This window comes from Helianthus annuus, chromosome 4, assembly GCF_002127325.2.
Source record: "Helianthus annuus cultivar XRQ/B chromosome 4, HanXRQr2.0-SUNRISE, whole genome shotgun sequence".
Lineage (NCBI taxonomy): Eukaryota > Viridiplantae > Streptophyta > Magnoliopsida > Asterales > Asteraceae > Helianthus > Helianthus annuus.
The window spans coordinates 2,325,790-2,347,967 of record NC_035436.2 but is presented as its reverse complement, the minus strand read 5'-3'; the positions used below and the strand labels follow the sequence as shown (position 1 = coordinate 2,347,967).

Sequence of the window (22,178 nt, the reverse complement as noted above, 5' to 3'; positions counted from 1 at the left end):
CGGGCTCGTGCTCGTTTACTAAATAAGCTTATTTTTAATTTCTTGGTCGGCTCGTAAGCAAGTTTAAATAAGCTCGGCTCGTATACATTAAGGCTCGACGAACCTAACGAGCTTCACATTCCAGGCTCGAGCTCGGGCTCGATAAACAAACGAGCTTTTATTTTAGGCTCAACCTCGGCTTAAGCTCAATAAGGCTCGGCTCGTTTCGAGCTTTTTATTGAGCCGATCTCGAGTAGCTCAAACGGCTCGTTTGCACCCCTAGATAAAACAAAAGAGGCACCCAAAATTAGTGTCTAAAGAGCCAACTTGTCGGTTTTGTATGATTTTGTTACGTTTGTATCAGGGACTCATTTACCTTTTGTTTTGTCTACACACTTCTAAACATCACCAACTAAGAATTCTTTTACTTTTTGGTTCATAGAATATGTTATTATTTATATATGAACTTTTTAGGACACATACAATTTCATATTTATTCTAGTTTTTGTTTCATAAAATATGTTATTATTATATTATATTATATTATATTATATTATATTATATTATATTATATTATATTATATTATATTAGGGTGAGAGTTGGCTACAAAGCGTACAAAGTCATAAAACACTATAATTTCAGCCAAAAAACACACTTAAACCCCACAAACAACAAAGTAAAGATTACTAGAATGCCATATTTGTGGGTTTTGTGTTGTGTTTTAGATGATAAGGCTTTGATTTTCGAATGACTAACATCAGTGTGTTTTATGATGATCATCATGTTGTGTTTTATATTCATAGTTCTACGATGCTGTGTTTGAAGTTTTTATGGAATGTTAGGGTTTGGATATTGTGTTTTAGTGATCTTCACATTGTTATTTGTGGGTTTCGAGTGTGTTTTATAGTTGAAATTGTGGTTTTTTATAACTTTGTACACTTTGTAGAAAATATGGACTTTTAGCCGAAACCCACCCTATTATATTATATTATATTATATTATATTATATTATATTATATTATATTATATTATATTATATTATATTATATTATATTATATTATATTATATTATATAATTTAATCAACTTACTAGGTACAGTAAAACATGATTTTTTTGTGTTTTTGTCTTTTTTGCCTATTAACTTTGAACTCTAAAATCCAGAGACGAAAATTTTTATATGTCACATGTGAATTGAATTCACATATTCAGTACACCGCTACAGTAAAACATGATTTTTTTTTTTGTGTTTTTTTGTCTTTTTTGCCTATTAACTTTGACCTCTAAAATCCAGAGACGAAAACTTTTGTATGCCACATGTGAACTGAATTCACATATTCAGTACACCGAGGGTTACCGGGAATGAGAATAGAGATATTTGGTTATTTGTATTTTTAAGAGATTATAGATATTAAATTGATAGCTTAACTTCTTAAGAATGTAAAGTTGTTTCATTTATTTATTATATATAAAAGAAAGTCTCGATGAATATAAATCTAAAGTTTTAGTATTTATATTTATTTTGACTTTTACTGAAAATGGATATCGTGCCGCTATCGTTGTAAAGTCTCGATGAATAGAAATCTAAAGTTTTAATATTATATTTATTTTGACAGTGAATAGTAATTTATTTATTTTAGAAATAATAGATTTAATAATCCAAACTATTGGCCGTTGGCCGGTAACGGTCTCAACTTAAAAAATAACCAGTGGTGGTCTCACCTTTTCACATATTATAAACTAATGGACTTTTACTAAAAAAAAACCTTAATTTCTTTTTGTTCCCTTATCCTTTTCGGTTTAATAAAGATCCATTGGTTTACAATATACGAAAAGGTGGGACCACCACTGATTATTTTTTAAGTTGGGACCATTGCCGCCAACGGCTAATAGTTAGGATTATTAAAATCCATTATTACTTTATTTTATCACAAACTATACGAGTGCCAATAACATTATTAAAAGTTCGCATTTTTAATTGTAAAGAAGTATCGATACTTCACGAGCCGAACCGATTTCAAACGAACATCGGTACTAATATTGGTAGTATCAAAATGGATATCTTTTATTGTTTTCGATTGATATAAAACATGGGTCAATATCATTTTCGGCATATCACGACTTTATTCTTTTAGTTTCCTCTTTCAGCTGTTATAACAAGTGTCATTATAACAAGTGTCATTACTGGAACAAACTCAATCGATACCAACTGAGTTCCCGCCGCGTAGTGTGGGGAAAACCACTAGTTACATTTTATATGATAACTTTTTAGGACACATACAATTTTCTAAGTAATCTTAAGTACGTTATGGAAATGATTAATAATTAGAGGAGAGTTAATTGCCCGGATAGTCTCTATGGTTTGCCATTTTTCACCTTTAGTCCCCACATTTTCAAAATAGCACGTATAGTCCCTGTGGTTTAACAAACTGTTACTCGGATAGTGCCTATAATGGATGGGCGTTAAATAATTCAGTTAAGTGGGTGTATAATTACAAAAATATCCTTAGTCCATCTCTCTCTCTTTACTCTCTCCCTCTCTCTATATATATCAGACATCTCACTCTCTCTACTCTCTCTCTGTCCTTTAAAAGGCCACCACCACAACTACCTCCACCCCTGCCATCACCACTCAGCCACCACCACTGTCCCAACTGCCACAACCACCCTCCGCCACAACAACCACCGCCGCTATCATCACCACTGTCGATTTCCACCAACACCACCAACAACTGTTTCTTCCTTCACATAGCTACACTAGATCTCATCATTGCCGTGCTCAACAGTTAACCTAAATTATTTATTCAAACGACTATTTCATGATCAATTAAAAACACACCATTATAACAACATAATAATAATAGTGGTAGTGGTGGTAATGATAACTATCACACTCTCAAAATTTCCACATGCGGAGTATTATCGCGAGGCGTGCGACTGCCCAGGATCCAACCACTAATTATTTTGAACCGTTTACGAAATGTGTAAATTATTCCAAATGATACGATTGGTGATTTAGTTTAAAAGTTTTAAAAATGTACTTTATGTTTGCAGCGGAAATGTAAAATAAACTTATCACGGTTGGAAACCACAATTTAAACAAATGTACAAAACGTACCACCTTCCAAACCACACACACTCCATCCGTTTGCAACGTCCGTCCGCAGCTGTACCTGTAGATCTGCAAAGCATGTAGTAGGATGTCAACATAAAGTTGGCGAGTTCACAGTTGTTTAGTTTTGTACCAAAAACATAAGTTTGTTAAATTACTCCGTTCTTTATAGAACATGTCATGGGGAGCTACCCCATTGTTTTAAACTACTAAACCCGTACCATACCGACTACTAACTGAGGTTATGTTTAGTGCCCCGCGTCAATGTCTATCGTCATTGACTAGCGTCCAAGCATATTAGTTCATGCCCGTCCTCTACGGCACGGTGTTAGGTTTGTTAGACCTAATAACGCTATTCAACTAACACCCCGTTCGCCCTTGACCCGATGATTAATCGGTATAAAATGTGTAGGGACTTTCCGATAGAGTTTCCATCTAGTATGCTTATGTAACGCCCTGCTTCTACATACTTTCCATAATTAGAAAGCTCGCCTTGTAATGCTATTTTTGAAAATCTTGTATTATTATAGTCGTCTTCTCGTTGTAAAATCCGAGACTTGGATCATAAATAAAATTCGTATTTCTTTAAATTCACCATCTACATATTCATACATGTTCATACGTTCGAATTCATTGTACATCGAATCCTTATTTGTAATTCATACTTATACGATACTTATTCACGATGCATGTCCATGCTTGTCCTTAAATTGTTGATACCTAAAAACCCCTAATAATATGCTTATTTATACAACGGTTAATCATCTAATATGTGACATATACTTGTCACTTACAAACATGTTACATACTTGTACATTACACTTTTTACCTAGTTAAATCATGTTTTATTTCATATTTCACTTGTTACAAGTTAGGGGAAACATTGTTGCATATTATTACACAACTTAACTAACAAAATTACTCATTATAATGTTTTAAAAAAATAAAAAAATAAAGAAATATGGCAGCCCCAATTCAGCAAAATTCAGCCCCATATAGTTGGGTTTTGTGGGCTAGTTTCAAGGTGTAACCCCTTCTAAACACTTCCAAAGCCCAACCCATTGAAACCCTAATCCTTCCCCCTATAAATACCACTTATAACCAGCCTCTCTACCACTTTTGCAACATTAAAACTCTCAAAACATCCTCCAAACCGTAGCTGAAAGAGAATGTTCGAGCAGATTGACACCCCTTCACGAAAATGAGCATAACTCACTCATTTCTTAACGAAATCACTTGATTATTTTTCCTACTTACTTGGATAATCATGGGGTTCGATTCCAAGACTTCTCCTTGGAGAAATCAGACCTACAAATTCCCCGAAATCATCCATAAACTTTCTGTTTGTTTTTATGTTCATCAAAAACTTGTTTATACCTATGTAACTTGTGTTCAACACATCTCATACCTATGTCCTAATGCTTACAACTTATCCCATGGTTGGTTAAGCTTAAAAACAAGGTTGAGACATTCAAAATCAGAGGATTAAACCTCATAAACTTGGTGTTTTGTCTAGGGTTTCAACCCAGAAATCATGTCAAACATAGCCTTTGATACATGAGTGATTAGGGAACAACTTGGGTTGTCCTACATACAATCCTCACGTGATTTGACGATTTATCTATAGTTAGGTTGTTTATGTTATCGTGCAAATCCTAGTTCATGACCCTCCTTGGTTGTTGTTACACCAAGTGAAGTGGTGAACATTCAAGGGGTTCCTAAATGGAAGCATGTCCTTCCTACCCCATACATGACATCTATGATAACACGAGGTGCCTAAATGAAGAATCTAATCTTCTACCTCCTACTTGAATTATTGGACTAAATAATATGTAGTACTTAACCTAGATATATATATACACTCATTCGAACCTTTGATGTTGAACTCATGTTTATATGTTAAAGTAGTAGAACATCACCTAAGACCTAAACCTTGTTGTGATTCTTATGGGTGTTCAACTCATGAAAACATTATCATAACCCTTGTGGTTACCAAGTGTCATACAAGTGTTAAGTGTTGAAGATGATTATTTTCACATGCTATTCACATATCTTACTTTTTATGTTGTTTTGAATACCGAATCTCGAATCTAAGCATACTTGAACTTTAACCCTACACATTCAATCTTCCAACCTCATCAACTCGTCAATAATTGGATAATTGGAAAGCATATGCAAACTTTGTGAGTATACTCGTATTTCCCCCTTTTTACTTTTACCACTTTTGGGGTGTAACATGTTTATCTATCAACAAACTTACACATGAACATTTTGCTTAAACACATGAACATTCCTACAACATGCTTGTATACGTGATGGCTTGATGCTTTAAACTTGGACTTATCTTATGTGTTGAATTTATCATTAACTTCGTACGAGCCAAACCGTGACATATGTAGCGCTATAGGATTAACGACCCGCCCCTTTATCTCGGTTATGTCATGGGCATATTGTGTTTCCTTGGTTTGATATGTTAGACACATACCATATTTAAAGGCTTATCTTGAATCACATGCTTGCTATGAGGAATAGTTCAAAACTTATCTTTTGCTATGTACGTATCAAACTTGTATACTCGCCTTTGCTTTTGCATTGAACTTTATTTTAACATGTTACAGGTGGATGTTGACGATGCATGGAATCTAGTAGGATGCTTAGATACCCACTTAGAAAGAATTGTATTCGTATTGTATCATTTTATTATTCATGTTGTTGTACTTTGTTTCAAAACCTTGTACTTGATTCTTTAGAAATGAAATGAAATGATTATTTAAATACTTGTCACAATTATTAGCGTTATGATGTCTCGAGCAATCTTCACACTTCGTCTCATCCCGATGTTTCCGCCATTGGTTGGGGTGTGACAGATTGGTATCAGAGCCATAACTATATGGAATTAGGAAAAGTAGGAATGATTTAACCTAGTCTATAGTTCTAGAGCCTTATTCGTACCTTTTACTTAAAACTACTTGCATGCTATCTTATTTGCTTTTATTTATTCTCTTGATCTTGTAAGCATATGTGTCACTTATGCTTTAACAATTAACATGCTATACTTATTTTTATTATGTGTTAATACCTGTTTCATCGTCTTATCCTTTATGTGTGTTCTTGACATACTTTTTATGCATTAATATTCGTTTCATCATTTCACTTTTATTGTGATATTCTTGACATGTTATACTTGTTTGTTTAATCTTTAATATACACTTTTCCTCACGCGTTTTACTCGACTATTCTAAATCCGACAACACACATATTACACAAACGAGACGAGTTCACCCAAAATAGGCGTGAAACCCACAATTTGGTGAATGACTCTCAATCCTTCTACTTTTCTTTTTACACGGAATTCACCACCAAGTTAGGAGTGAAATCCTCACCTTGATGGAGAAATTCGAATTTCAAACTCTAGTGGACCCTCGTCAAAGTGTTGAAATTAAATTTTGACCCGACGAGTACCAACCACACTTAGGATACGAAATCTTCAAGTTAGGGGTGAAACCCGCACCTTGGCGACTAGTTCCACTCCTTGATATTTTTGTTAAATTCCGCCAAGTCTCGAAATTTCGATTGATTTGGGACATGTAGTAACCGGAAGGGTAAATACCGTTAACCGACTTGTCGGCGAGAGTATTTTACCTATTAGGCCAAAGCATGCTCCTCAAATTCAAAAGACTTTTCGACCACTTTGGTTAGTCAAAGTTCCGTTTGGAACACTCCAAACTTTGGTCAAACATGTGTTTCTATTGTTCATTTTATACGATGCAATCTTTCAACCTCGAGTTTACCTTGATTTCTCTTTTCACACGCACAACATATCAAACCTTTTCGATACATTTATATATGCATGATTTTCATATAATTTAAATTCATATTCCTTGTAACAACTAGTGGAGAGGTATCATCGAGATTGGAGTGATTTCCTTACCTTGACGATTAACTCCACTCCCCTTTTCTTAAAAACGACCTCACCAACGAGTTAGGGGTGATTCCCTTACCTAGGTGATCGTTATCAAAACGTCTCTTCAAAATATCTTATTATGCAAACTCGATCATATTTTATACCCAAATTGTTTATCATTATTCAAAATACCCACTCATACCGATTTCAAAATACATTGATTTGTCAAAACGTACTCAACTCATATACACGAGATTCTTAATCATGTCTTAAAACAATTAATTACGCAAACTTCAAAACCTTACGAAATGCTACCTATCAATTTAATCGGCCCAATGAAACTCTTGCCCATGAACTTCGTATTCGACTTAATCACTAAAACTTGCTCACATTATATCGTCATACTAGAGACTTCCATTCTTAATTGAAACCAAACCAACCTTTCTCAATTACGATAGGATCTTATAGATATTATGAGATCGTTTTACCAAAGAATATTTCCAACATCAACGAACCATTTGTCAAAACCCTTTAAAATGAACACTAAGACCTTTGATAAATCCCTTTTCCAAGGATCAACGTATTCACAAAAACTCCAAAATTTCTTGTTTTGATGAAACGAACTTACCTTTTCCTACACCTATTTTTCAAAACACGTGGGCAAGAAGACTCCATGGGGACCGACCATCTTCGGATTTCGTAAACTCTTTTAAAACAAAGGTAGCATTTCCATTCATTACAAAATACGATATGCATGACCAACAAGTACTTTATATCCTCTTACATATGCAAACTATATTCTACCTTTTTAAACCAAGCCCAATTTAAATTTGATTCAATAAACTCAACGTTTCGTTTAAACAACTATACATGCATGTCATCATACACGTTTTGTCGCTTCATCGCAACAATTTCACTTATATCGTTCGTATCTACATACTCAACCTTTTGAGCACTCTTACATACGTAACTTTGTTATGTTTCAATTAATACTATATACATAATCAATAGTATTTGTACTCACCCTCTCACTCATATTCATAACAACACATTTTATGCTTATACTTGTAATCGTATTCATACTTGTACTCATGCGTTTTATGATTTTAATTATATTTATACGTTTCATGCTTACACGTATACTCATACTACGCGTACGTTTGATACCCATACTTACGTGTATATTCATACTTAAACTTATACTTATGCTCATAATTTTGCTTATACTCATGATTCATACATTCGTACCTATACGCGAGCGTAACCTGAGGGATTCGCTTGCATGGGTCCCACACATACTTAAACATGGACTTGCTTATATACCATATTCTTGTACGTACACATTCTAAACTTTTATGTATACCCCGATTCATACACAACTAGTACAAGCTATGCGGATCATGCGACGATCAAGATAATCGCGGGTGCACACGAGATTATAGTGATTGGCTCATGAAAAACCATAGAGTGTACTACTGTGTATGGTAAGACACGAAACGTAACATGACACCGAACACGAAACGGACGTAATGTGGTCAAAACATGGTGGATACGCCGCTGGTACTTCCTATACATAAGTGTTTTCATCATGTTACCAAACTTTCGTAAGACGTGCCATGAGAAAATCAGTGTTTTGCAGACCTTTTAGACCTAATTCAAACTTTAAACAACTCACAAACGCGCTATATCCAATTATCCATGACGAGACTTCATTCTTAGCACGCTACTTTTGTCTATCCAATACATATGCCATTCTTATACTTACATTCGTTTACTAAGAGTCAATCGTTCAATTCCATATACGCAACTATACTTTTCCAATTATGTTTGGTACCTCAAATCATTTTAGACAAACGAACTCCTTTGCAAACCTATCTTGTCATCCTTCAAAATTTCATACTTTTTACTTTTCAAAATTTTCAAGTCTCAATTCTTAATAGTCACCTTTTGCCAAAACTCTTTCAAGTCTTCCTCTTGAATAAATTTGGGGACGAAATTTCCTAAAGGAGGGGAGACTGTAACGCCCTGCTTCTACATACTTTCCATAATTAGAAAGCTCGCCTTGTAATGCTATTTTTGGAAATCTTGTATTATTATAGTCGTCTTCTCGTTGTAAAATCCGAGACTTGGATCATAAATAAAATTCGTATTTCTTTAAATTCACCATCTACATATTCATACATGTTCATACGTTCGAATTCATTGTACATCGAATCCTTATTTGTAATTCATACTTATACGATACTTATTCACGATGCATGTCCATGCTTGTCCTTAAATTGTTGATACCTAAAAACCCCTAATAATATGCTTATTTATACAACGGTTAATCATCTAATATGTGACATATACTTGTCACTTACAAACATGTTACATACTTGTACATTACACTTTTTACCTAGTTAAATCATGTTTTATTTCATATTTCACCTTGTTACAAGTTAGGGGAAACATTGTTGCATATTATTACACAACTTAACTAACAAAATTACTCATTATAATGTTTTAAAAAAATAAAAAAATAAAGAAATATGGCAGCCCCAATTCAGCAAAATTCAGCCCCATATAGTTGGGTTTTGTGGGCTAGTTTCAAGGTGTAACCCCTTCTAAACACTTCCAAAGCCCAACCCATTGAAACCCTAATCCTTCCCCCTATAAATACCACTTATAACCAGCCTCTCTACCACTTTTGCAACACTAAAAACTCTCAAAACATCCTCCAAACTGTAGCTGAAAGCAAAGGTTCGAGCAGATTGACACCCCTTCACGAAAATGAGCATAACTCACTCATTTCTTAACGAAATCACTTGATTCTTTTTCCTACTTACTTGGATAATCATGGGGTTCGATTCCAAGACTTCTCCTTGGAGAAATCAGACCTAGAATTTCCCCGAAATCATCCATAAACTTTCTGTTTGTTTTTATGTTCATCAAAAACTTGTTTATACCTATGTAACTTGTGTTCAACACATCTCATACCTATGTCCTAATGCTTACAACTTATCCCATGGTTGGTTAAGCTTAAAAACAAGGTTGAGACATTCAAAATCAGATGATTAAACCTCATAAACTTGGTGTTTTGTCTAGGGTTTCAACCCACAAATCATGTCAAACATAGCCTTTGATACATGAGTGATTAGGGAACAACTTGGGTTGTCCTACATACAATCCTCACGTGATTTGATGATTTCTCTATAGTTAGGTTGTTTATGTTATCGTGCAAATCCTAGTTCATGACCCTCCTTGGTTGTTGTTACACTAAGTGATGTGGTGAACATTCAAGGGGTTCCTAAATGGAAGCATGTCCTTCCTACCCCATACATGACATCTATGATAACACGAGGTGCCTAAATGAAGAATCTAATCTTGTACCTCCTACTTGAATTATTGGACTAAATAATATGTAGTACTTAACCTAGATATATATATATACTCATTCGAACCTTTGATGTTGAACTCATGTTTATATGTTAAAGTAGTAGAACATCACCTAAGACCTAAACCTTGTTGTGATTCTTATGGGTGTTCAACTCATGAAAACATTATCATAACCCTTGTGGTTACCAAGTGTCATACAAGTGTTAGGTGTTGAAGATGATTATTTTCACATGCTATTCACATATCTTACTTTTTATGTTGTTTTGAATACCGAATCTCGAATCTAAGCATACTTGAACTTTAACCCTACACATTCAATCTTCCAACCTCATCAACTCGTCAATAATTGGATAATTGGAAAGCATATGCAAACTTTGTGAGTATACTCGTATTTCCCCCTTTTTACTTTTACCACTTTTGGGGTGTAACATGTTTATCTATCAACAAACTTACACATGAACATTTTGCTTAAACACATGGACATTCCTACAACATGCTTGTATACGTGATGGCTTGATGCTTTAAACTTGGACTTATCTTATGTGTTGAATTTATCATTAACTTCGTACGAGCCAAACCGTGACATATGTAGCGCTATAGGATTAACGACCCGCCCCTTTATCTCGGTTATGTCATGAGCATATTGCGTTTCCTTGGTTTGATATGTTAGACACATACCATATTTAAAGGCTTATCTTGAATCACATGCTTGCTATGAGGAATAGTTCAAAACTTATCTTTTGCTATGTACGTATCAAACTTGTGTACTCGCCTTTGCTTTTGCATTGAACTTTATTTTAACATGTTACAGGTGGATGTTGACGATGCATGGAATCTAGTAGGATGCTTAGATACCCACTTAGAAAGAATTGTATTCGTATTGTATCATTTTATTATTCATGTTGTTGTACTTTGTTTCAAAACCTTGTACTTGATTCTTTAGAAATGAAATGAAATGATTATTTAAATACTTGTCACAATTATTAGCGTTATGATGTCTCGAGCAATCTTCACACTTCGTCTCATCCCGATGTTTCCGCCATTGGTTGGGGTGTGACAGCTTATGACATGTAGTATAATAGTAAATTAACATGTTGTCCCACGCAAGAGGGACAAGGTTTCCCGTATCCTACCCAAGGAGAATACGTAATGGTATCCCACACAAGGAGATAGTTGTTGTTTATTTCGTTCCCAGTCCACCGAGAATACATGTTTTATAAAAAGTGTGAACTCACCTCGGTTTGCTCGGCAGATAGTTTACTTGTTTAACAGTTTTGGCCAACCACGTCCTATTATGGTTACCAAGTTTTAATCAGATTCGTATACAAGTATTTCACGTATTGGCACACATTACAAATCAAGCAGCATACAAGGTACCACACATCACATATGTACACGCATTTAACACATGGCATACAACTCGTAACATCACACATGGACCGTATATATTACAATCTAATCACATGTTCCAAGTGTGCGGTCCAAACAATATAACATACAATCCAGACTTAGGAGTGTTCGGTCCGTGCGGCCCAATAATAGTATGCGGCCCACTTGTCCGTTGTGCGGTCCATCCGATAGTGTGCGACCACCTTGACAAGTGTGCGGTCATACATTGTGCGACATATGGAATGTGCGAGTGTAATGTGTGACTAAATTAAATGAATGTGCGATCCTACTAATAGATAAGGCGCAAAGGGACTGTGCGGCCCGTTAAGCTAAGCCCAACAGGGCGGTGCGGCCCACTACCCAGTGTGCGATCCACACGAAAGTGTGCGGCCGCTGGGTAGTGTGCGGTCATGCTTTAAATGGATGTACTCTGTGTTTAACATGCTTGTACCCCGTGAATGTGCGGTCCACAAGAGTGTGCGACCTAGCTTCATCATAAAACATAAGTAATTCAACTTATACCTATACTTATTTAAATCATTCATCATAGCATACTGTCAAATACCCTTTGAACATCCTAATTTAACAAGTCAAGTTGAACATTTTGCCATAATCAAACATAACAATCTGTGCACATATATCCTATAACACAACTGATGCAAATAACAACCCAATTCAGCTTATGCTCACATTTCATTTAACCCTATCATTCTTACAACATCAGACATGTAAAGAGATCACATCAACCAACCCTTCATAACGGTTAAACAATAATTCATTATACATTAAGCACCAAATGGTAAATCATCAATCAACTTTTATATTCAAGTTCCTAAGTCAAATAAGCCACTCGAAACAGTTAGGCGTATAGATATATCCGAAACAATTAATCACACCTAAATATTTAACCAAAAACCACAAGAATGCAACGTATACAAGGCTTGGGTATACATATATCCGAAACAATTAATCACACCTAAATATTAATCAACCATCATGCACCAAACAATAAATCAAAGTCTCATGTTAACATTTTACATCCTAGTTCACTAATCCCATAAAAGAAATCATACTTTCATGTCTCATATATACACCCAAATAGTTAACACACAAATATTCAACCAAATCCATAATAGACACACATACATAGTTATAAGAACGAGCGATTTTGTGCGCGGCCTGTGACCCGAACCTGCTGAATCAAGTCTGAACCAAAGCTCTCGCGCCAAAACCGTAACCCGAATGATCCTAACGTACACCTGACCCGAATCTGATCGGTGCGCGACCCGGGCTGAACCATATACCCGAGCCGTCTGAAGGTTTGTCGGAGAGGAACCAAGGACCGCCGTCGCTGCCATCACCTCCGGTGGCTACAGCTGCTGTCAATCACGTCTCCACCAGCATCAATGTCGTCAATCTTCATCATCAGCATCAGCATCGTCATCTCGTCGGAGAAGACTCATCACCGCCGTCGTCGCAGAGGCGGCGCTCCGGCCGTCTCTGCCCGTGTTTCGCTCCCGTTATCTCTCCTCGCTCTCTCTCTCCTCTCGTGTTGCCGCCGTGCACCGCCACCAAGCAATGGTGGTGGTCGGCAGGTGTTTTAAAAAGGCAAGTGGGTGTTTTGTTGGGGGGGGGGGGGGTGTTTAAGGAGAAACAGGAGGTTGGGGCTGAGTGTGTGACCGGAGAAGAAGGAGGTTCGGAGGGGTGTGGGTGCGGCTGCCGGACACACCAAAAACGGCTTTTTTGTCCAATATGCACACCCTGTAGTGTCGAGCTATGGTCAAAGCGCGACGTTTTGGTCCGGTCAACCAGATAAAAGTCTGACGAGTGTCTGACGTGTCTGTTGACCGGATCAAAACAGTGAGCTTTGGCTGCGTTTTGGTCCTGTCTACCAGACAAAAGATTGACCGGATGTCTGGTTGACAGGACCAAAACACGGCCAAAGCTCGGCGTTTTGGTCCGGTCAACAGACCCGTCAGACACCCGTCAGTCTTTGTCTGGTTGACCGTACCAAAACGCTGCGCTTTAGCCACAGCTCGACATTGCAGGGTGTGCATATAGGACAAAAAAACCCTTTTTGGACCGACTATCTACACACCAAGTGTGCAAATAGTCTCCCCCTTTTTTAAAAGAGGTGTGAGGGGTATAAGGATGCTTAAATAGGTAGGGTTTAGGTTTAGAGAGTCGGGTTATTCCTAGCCCAAGTGTGTGTGACCCGTTAAATAATTGTGTGTCTTGCTTAAACAAATAGGCCCGATTTTATTAAATATTAAGGTAATTAAATAAATAAACGAATAAACCTCTCGTTGTGGATTATTATTATTATTTTATAAAGTAATGACGATAATAATAATAATAATAATAACAACAACAACAACAACAACAACAACAACAACAATAATAATAATAATAATAATAATAAATACACGTGTTACTAAAATACCCTTCTCTTGACAACGAAAGTACGAGTTGTTACAATAACCACCTGATGTTGAACTAAATGCATCAGATCCACCGTATGCGGAGGAGATATGGTGATGCGAGTCCTCATCCGGCGGAGAAAAACAAGCAACAAAAACTCCGGCAACGGATCTTGCAACACCTTTGAATCGGCTCCGGCCAGAAGTTGACTTTTCCGACGAGTAGGTAGAATAGGAGCTCGGCGACGGTGACAGAGGATAACTAAAACGGTCAGGTGTACTTATCATGTTAGAGCTGTTTCTCCGGCGACCGGACATTGTGTTAGAGAGAGAGAGATGAGAGGGAGATATGGCGGGTGTGTATATATGTATGATAACGTATTGACTGAAACAAAGACTTGACTTTTATGAGATGGTGGGTGATGCTAACGTGCGCGTGAGTAAAAGGCCAACGACAGTCCAGCTAAACATAGACCAAGAGTATTTTTGTAATTTTACACCCACTTATCTAAATTATTTAACGCTCATCCATTACATGGACTGCCCGAGTAACTGTTTGTTAAACCACATAGACTATACATGCTACATTGAAAAATTGGGACTAAAGATGAAAAAATAGCAAACCGCAGAAACTATCCGGGCAGTTAACTATAATTAGAGTAATTTAATAAAATTGTAGTAAATGAATATGACATAACATGCAGACGAACGCATTTATGATTTTTGAGCTACAATAATTAGACAGTTTTCTTTTCACAAAATCAACAAAGTAATTAAGGGTGGTGTTAAAGAGGGTTATCGATTGTCAAGCTGAAATCCGACACAAACCTAGAAAGTTTGTAAGTGCCCTTTTTCGTGTGGAGTAAAGGTGTCTCCGGTTGCGTTAAAAAAATATGAACCACTACACGTCATGAACCTTAAAATCCGTTGAGATACGTATGTTAGATTTTGGTGGCGCAGCGGAGTAACGATTCACAACGAACACGCAATAGTAAACGAGAAAATATAAAGCACAATATACGAACACGAGTATTTTACGTTGTTTGGTTCCAGTGAGGAAACTATGTCCACAGGCTGCAACTAGGAATACTTGATTAGCTCTAACAAGCTTTACAATTACGTTGAAAGGATATATATATATATATATATATATATATAGTGAGAGAGAGAGAGAGAACAAATTGGGGTTTACAACTTGATAAATAAGAAAACTAAATGGTTCATTGGCAAAGGCAAAATCTTCCTGTAACGAATAAGTTTTTTTGTTCTTTTTCATATTACTACTCTAAAATGACAAGTTTATAGATTAGTATCTCTAAAACAAATACACAAACTATAGAACTCTAACACATATTTAAAAGTTAATCTTTAAGTTCTAACATAGCATACCCATTCAAAAAGATTCTAAACATAAACGGCTTTTTAGCATGGTCAACCAGACATCGAGATCGATTTATGTGGCTAAATGTTTGTGTCGTATTAGAAATTCACATGCCTATAAATGATTAACAAAAATACAAAAAAGATGGGTCTGGTGAACTGAAGAAATGTATTTACAAAAATATTTAGAAGCTTATTAAAACGACATAACTCTTGTATATTAAAGCGACATAACTCTTGTGTTAACGTGTTTTTTGTTTCATTAATGATAATCAACAATAAGATAATAGACACATCAAATCATAACATTCGAAAAGACCATTCGAGTAGTACAAATGTTTTACAATCGGATTTAAGTTTCAATTATAGCGATAACAAATGTATAACCATATGATGTGTCTAGCTTTAAGCTTCAAAGTTAAAACACGGAATTTTCACCTATCCATTAAATGTGACAAGTGAAGAGTTCTTAACAAGTTTGATTGAGAAAGACACATTACCAAAGAACTTTGGTGTTTGTTGCAATAATAACTTGTACCCAATGAAATAGAAGTTGTACATTCATCGTCATTTATTTTTTTCCCCTATTGATGTTAATAGGTTATCCTAGTTGTCAATAATTCAAACAATCTTATTTGTCTTTCCATATAAGTATCATCCTTTATCAAGGAATAATGAATTACTTTCTATATATAGGCATATTTTTATAGGATGAAATTTGAATTCCGTCTATGAGTTCTCATGAAATATGAATCGGACGAAATTTGAATTCCGTCTATGAGTTCTCATGAAATTGAAATCTGAATATTGGACTTGATTTTCATTAAAGCTATGTTGGCAATCATAGTTAACTTGATTTTGGTTTATAGCTATTTTGGCAATCATAGTTAACTTGATTTTGGTTAATAATAATAATTGTATATTAGTTTATTTAGATCAACTTAAATTATACAATGAGTCAATTTGGGATACTCAAATTATGTCATGAGCTCAAGCATGTTACTTTTATAAAGCTTATTGTCTTAAACAATTCTAGAATGGATCAACACCATCCATGACAATTGTTTGTCACTGCCGCTTACTTGTCGTCGCCGAAAGCACTTCCACAATGTATCCACCACCTTCACTGACGCAACAACCAACACCACCTCATAGTTGCCTCCCCAAGAACCAATACAACCACGATGTTGGCTTGTCGTGGATATCTTTGTCGCCACCTATATCAATTATCACTAGCCACCTTGAATCCATTTTGATTAACAAATAATAATAATAATAATAATAATAATAATAATAATAATAATAATAATAATTCTAAAGCATCTTATTCAACTCAAGCTCGTTTCTATCATGATCTTGTTTTGAGCTTAACCAAATTGCTTTAAATCCTATTTTAACCCGTTACCCAATTCAAACCGTCCGTTTTAGTGTTGGGAATCGGGCCTTCTTCAACTTAATTAAACAATGGATTTAACAAGAAAAAACTCTTTGATTAAAATTGAAGATTCATAAACTCTAAACATATGATCCATATTTATACTAAAAAATCTCCTTGAGGAACAGGTAACCTACTCCTATAAGGAAACCAATTAAAATATAAATCCTAAATATTCCCATTAAAATAAACTAAACTATTTACATCCTCCAACTTTTGAGTATTGACAAGATTAACTCCAACAATCACCCCCTAATCTTGTCAAGTTTCTCAAAGGTCTTGAATACCAAGAAAGACCTGAAGTTCTTCCACCTTAATACTCGGTCTCTTGTGTTAGCTTTGCATTAACACCTTTGCTGCAGCCAACACGACACCACACCCCCTGTTTTCTTACTCCTTTGGGATCACACCCATAACTTGTCCAAACACTTGAACCATCAACCATAAACAAGGCAACATCCTTTCTCTTCCACCTTGATCAAACCTGCTACTTCACCACCTTTAAAGTCTGCTTTTAATCCGAACTAACACTACACTACACCTTGGTTTTCTCCTTTGATCAAGCCTGCAATCATTGTTCCTCGATTGGTACGTTATGTCGTTGTTCATCACAACCTCAATCACTACAACCTGCTGCTGCTGTTTGATCAACAAACCCTCTTGCACTTGCAAACCTCCCAATTGATAAACCACTCTGATACCAATTGTTTGAAACTAGGCCTTCTTCAACTTAATCAAAAAATGGATTTAACAAGAAAAAAACTCTTTTATTAAAACTGAAGGTTCATAAACTCTAATGGGGTGTTTGAGATTGCTTATAAAACAACTTATTGACCTATAACTTTTTGAAAAAAGGAGTTTTTTTAGATAATGATGTTTGGGTAATGCGTTGAAAATGATGTTTTAAGGCTTTGAAAAGAAGAAATGGAAAAGTTAAGAGAGAGTGACTTTAAAAAAAAGGAGACAAAGAGGTGGAAAAGCAAATAAGGAGTTTTTCAAAAGCATTCCCAAACACCCCCTAAACATATGATCCATACTTATACTAAAAAGTCTCATTGGAGAACAAATAACATACTCCTCCAAGAAAACCAAATAAAATATAAATCCTAAATCTTTCAATTAAAATAAACTAAACTATTTACATCATCCAACTTTTGAATATTGACAAGATTAGCTCCAACTAAGAACGCTTAATCAAAGTTGTGACTAAGATTTGAAGGCCTTAAAAGAATTTAATAATAAGTTTTCAAGATTATAATACTAATAATAATATGCTATTTTTGTTCCTTTTAAGCAAATTGTTAACTTTCATAATTAATTTTTTTTATCATGTATCTTTTTTAACAATTTTTTTTTTTTCGTAAGGCTAATTCGTGATTTTTTTAAGTGTTGTAGTAATTTTACGTTTGTAAAAAAAAACTGTTTGCCCATTGATAGCAATAACAAGAATAATTAAGTTTATATTATGTTATCAAATACATCACTATCACTATTTAAAGCATGATTTTTCAAAAAAACTTGTATCCAATGAAGTAGAAGTTGTACATTCATCTTCATTGATTTTTTCCCCTATTGATGTTAATAGGTTATCCTAGTTTTCAATAATTCAAACAATTTTATTTCTTTCCATAAAAGTATCATCCTTTATCAAGGAATAATGAATTACTTTCTATATATAGGCATGTATTTATAGGAAGAAATTTGAATTCCGTCTATAAGTTCTCATGAAATATGAACATTGGACTTGATTTTCATTAAAGCTATGTTGGCAATCATATTTAAGTTGATTTTGGTTAATAATAATTGTATTGTATATTAGTTTATTTAAATCAACTTAAATTATACAATGAGTCAATTTGGGATACTCAAATTATGTCATGAGTTTAAGAATGTTACTCTAATAAAGCTTATTGACTTAAACAATTCTCGAATGGATCAACATCATCCATGACAATTGTTTGTCACTACCGCTTACTTGTCGTCGCCGAAAGCACTTCCACAATGTATCCACCACCTTCACCGACGTAACAACCAACACCACCTCATAGTTGCCTCCCTAAGAACCAATACAGCCACGATGTTGTCGTCGTGGATACCTTTGTCGCCATCTATACCCATCATCACTAGCCACCTTAAATCCATTTTGATTAACAAAAAATAATTAATAATAATAATAATAATAATAATAATAATAATAATAAAGCATCTTATTCAACTCAAGCTCGTTTCTACCATGATCTTGTTTTGAGCTTAACCGAATTGCGTTAAATCCCATTTTGACTCATTACCCAACTCAAACTGCCTGTCTAAGGGGTTGTTTGACAACTTCTGAGTCGGTAAGTGCTGAACAAGTAAAAGGTCTTAACCATTAAGTGTTGAATCAGTAAGAGGTATGAACGATTAAGAGCCAGTATAATGCACATGTCATGTTTTTACGGCTTTAAGTTTCAACATACTTTTAAACCTCCAATGAACATGTCATGTCATGACTTGTTCATAAGGCTAGTTCATGAATCAAGTATATATGTATATATACAAAGGAATGTTCATTTTGATCTAATAATATGTTAAAGAAGTAAGAATCGTATAATACATTTGTATATGTCATGTTAAATGTGATCTACAAGTTGGTCTTGTAATCGCTTATGTTTCTCTTCCATACCTTTTATTGTCTTTTATGCGCTATGATTCATGTGATTCTAGATGTTTTTTTCAAGAAAATGACTGAAATTTTATACCACGTAAAAGCAAAACTTAGCTTTTACGTGTGCAGTTGATCATATCAATTTTGGTTGAGGGAATATATGCCATGTAATGTCACAATAGGTACTGGGTTCGATTCTCACAAGGGGGTTTTCCCATATTTATTAGGTTTCCTCCTGAATTGGTGTATAGGCTTTATGCCTAGTGGAGATGAATATGATCGGGTGGTTCCGCTGATGGCACGATGATACTCCAGTAATCCGTCAGTGATCCAAATTTGTCATTAAAAAAAAATGTCACAATATAAAGTAAACAGTTTTGAAGATTACGAAAAAGTAGAAAAGAAATACTGGATATTAATTTATTTATGAATCGCTAGATTTTTATAATTTCACAGAAAATAGTTGAATTTATAAAATAATTTAATCTGTACAAATTTTAGAACTTTCATACTATCTTATCTTAAAGGCAAAAGTCGGTGAAAATTCCACCGACAACCTCCAAAAACTTGATAAAATGCAGTTTTAGTCCCTTGCTTTTTATAATATAACCCTTTAACTTACGTATTTATGCCACCAACCCTCTACTTTTTCATTTATACTACCACCCCCCTCGTCTTTTACCCCCAGTTTTATATTTTGCTACAATCGCCCCATTTACTCTAAATTTCCATAATATAGCCCTCACTTTTCAAACTTTGCTGTTATCACCCTCTACTTTGATTTTCCACCACCCCTCAACTTTTACGTATTTACGCCACCAACCCTCTACTTTTTCATTTATACTAACACCCCCTCATCTTTTACACATTTCCGCCACCACCCCTCTACTTTTACACTATACCTTTTCCGCCACCACCCCTCAACGCTTTTCCGCCACCATCCCTTTACTTTCATACTTTCCGTTTTAACCTTTCTACTTTTATTTTCCCTCAAATTTTAGACTTTGCGTTTTTATCCCTTGCAATGTTACCCTATTTTAACCCCTAGACTACTACTCTTACTTTGCAAATATCAATGCATTGTGTTTTACGAAATGTCTTTGTCATTGTGTTTTACACTTCATGTCTACCTTTGTATTTCACTTTTTTTTTTTTTGTAATTGTGTTTTATTCATTATGTTTACACTTTTTTTAATTGTCTATTACACATTACGTTTTACGAATCATGTGTTGTAAATTTGTGAAAATAGCATTTTTCATAAATATAGAAAAATGATTTTTTCATATTTTTGGACTAGAAAAAATATAATAAAATGAGCGGGTTTTATATATTTATTTGTGGGTTTGTGTTCTATGTCGGAAGAGCTTCGCAACGAACTAAACCACGTCCAAAACGGAGCTAAGATGAATGAGATATCGATGCTCAAAGTTTGGTGTTTGGAACTTAAATGCTGAAATAAGTGGGAAAGTGGCACCTTGTCCCACATCGGATGAGAGATGAAACTTAAAAGGGTATTTAAGTGGGAACTCTCCAATCCTTATTGTTTCATGGAAGCACTCACTAGTGTACTCGTGAAGGGTGCTGAGCACCCTAACACGCACACGCGCGCGCGTGGCGTGGGCAATGAGGTGCAATGTGGCGCTTTGATGGCGCACTTTGCACGGCCGCTTGAGAGCTGGCTTTGTATTTTTGACCGTGTGCGCGTGGTGGAGCACAAGGGTTGCTAGGATCAAGTGGTTGGTGATGTGGCATGCAGTGGCGCATGACGTGGCAGTCATGCGCATGCGAGCATGAGTACACATGGCGTGATGGCGCGACTGTGTGGCGTGCTCGTAGAGGCTACCAGGTGACGTGGCGCACGCGCCCAGGTGCGAGTGGGACTGAAGCGCACGCGCGCATGAGGGTGCAGACCTGCGCGCGCGCGCACAGAAGCTTCCGGCAGCAGTTAATGCTGTGCAGTTACGTTTCAGCATTCGAAACTGACGAAGTTAATGCGTTTGACTGAGAATTTAATGACGAATTAAAGTGCATTGAAGACGTTTAATGCAGTTTAATTCTCCCATTAAATTCGTTTTTCAGTTTCGACCTTCATCTGCAGTATAAATAGAGGTTCGAGCTGCAGAATCAAGTACACCGAATTTACACAGCAAATTCAATCTTCGTCTCTGAATTCTTCTCTCGTCTTCAAGAATCAAGGTACTCGTTCGGGTTGGAGTCAAGACCGGCAGTGCAACTGCTTTGGGTTGTTGTATCCTGGAAACAAACGTGATCTCCTGAGAGACACGAAATTTGTTTTAAGGGACCCGTGTCTAACACGATCCTCAGCCAAGAACCGTTTTCTGTTTTGTAATTCTGTTCTTGTTCTTCATTCATTAGTTGTAATTGTAATTTTACTTTTAGTTTGATTCTGTAATAGTTCAGTAATTCAAGTTAGTAAATTTTATTTAATTTTACACGAACGGATTCTTACATCATGTATTGCCTTACTACATGTTTCCACCCGTCGCGTGCCGCCGCAACGCGCGGCGTGGACAAAT

At 35.6% G+C, this 22,178-nt stretch overlaps 1 long non-coding RNA gene across 1 annotated transcript; it reads right to left on the bottom strand.

Annotated features, from left to right (window-relative positions):
• Positions 1 to 3,030: 3,030 nt before the first annotated feature.
• LOC118491688 lies at positions 3,031 to 14,544 on the bottom strand. Its single transcript, XR_004891939.1, has 3 exons — positions 14,247 to 14,544; positions 11,608 to 11,661; positions 3,031 to 3,159 (listed from the first exon to the last, which is right to left on the bottom strand). It is a non-coding gene; the product is annotated as an uncharacterized LOC118491688 (long non-coding RNA).
• Positions 14,545 to 22,178: the final 7,634 nt, after the last annotated feature.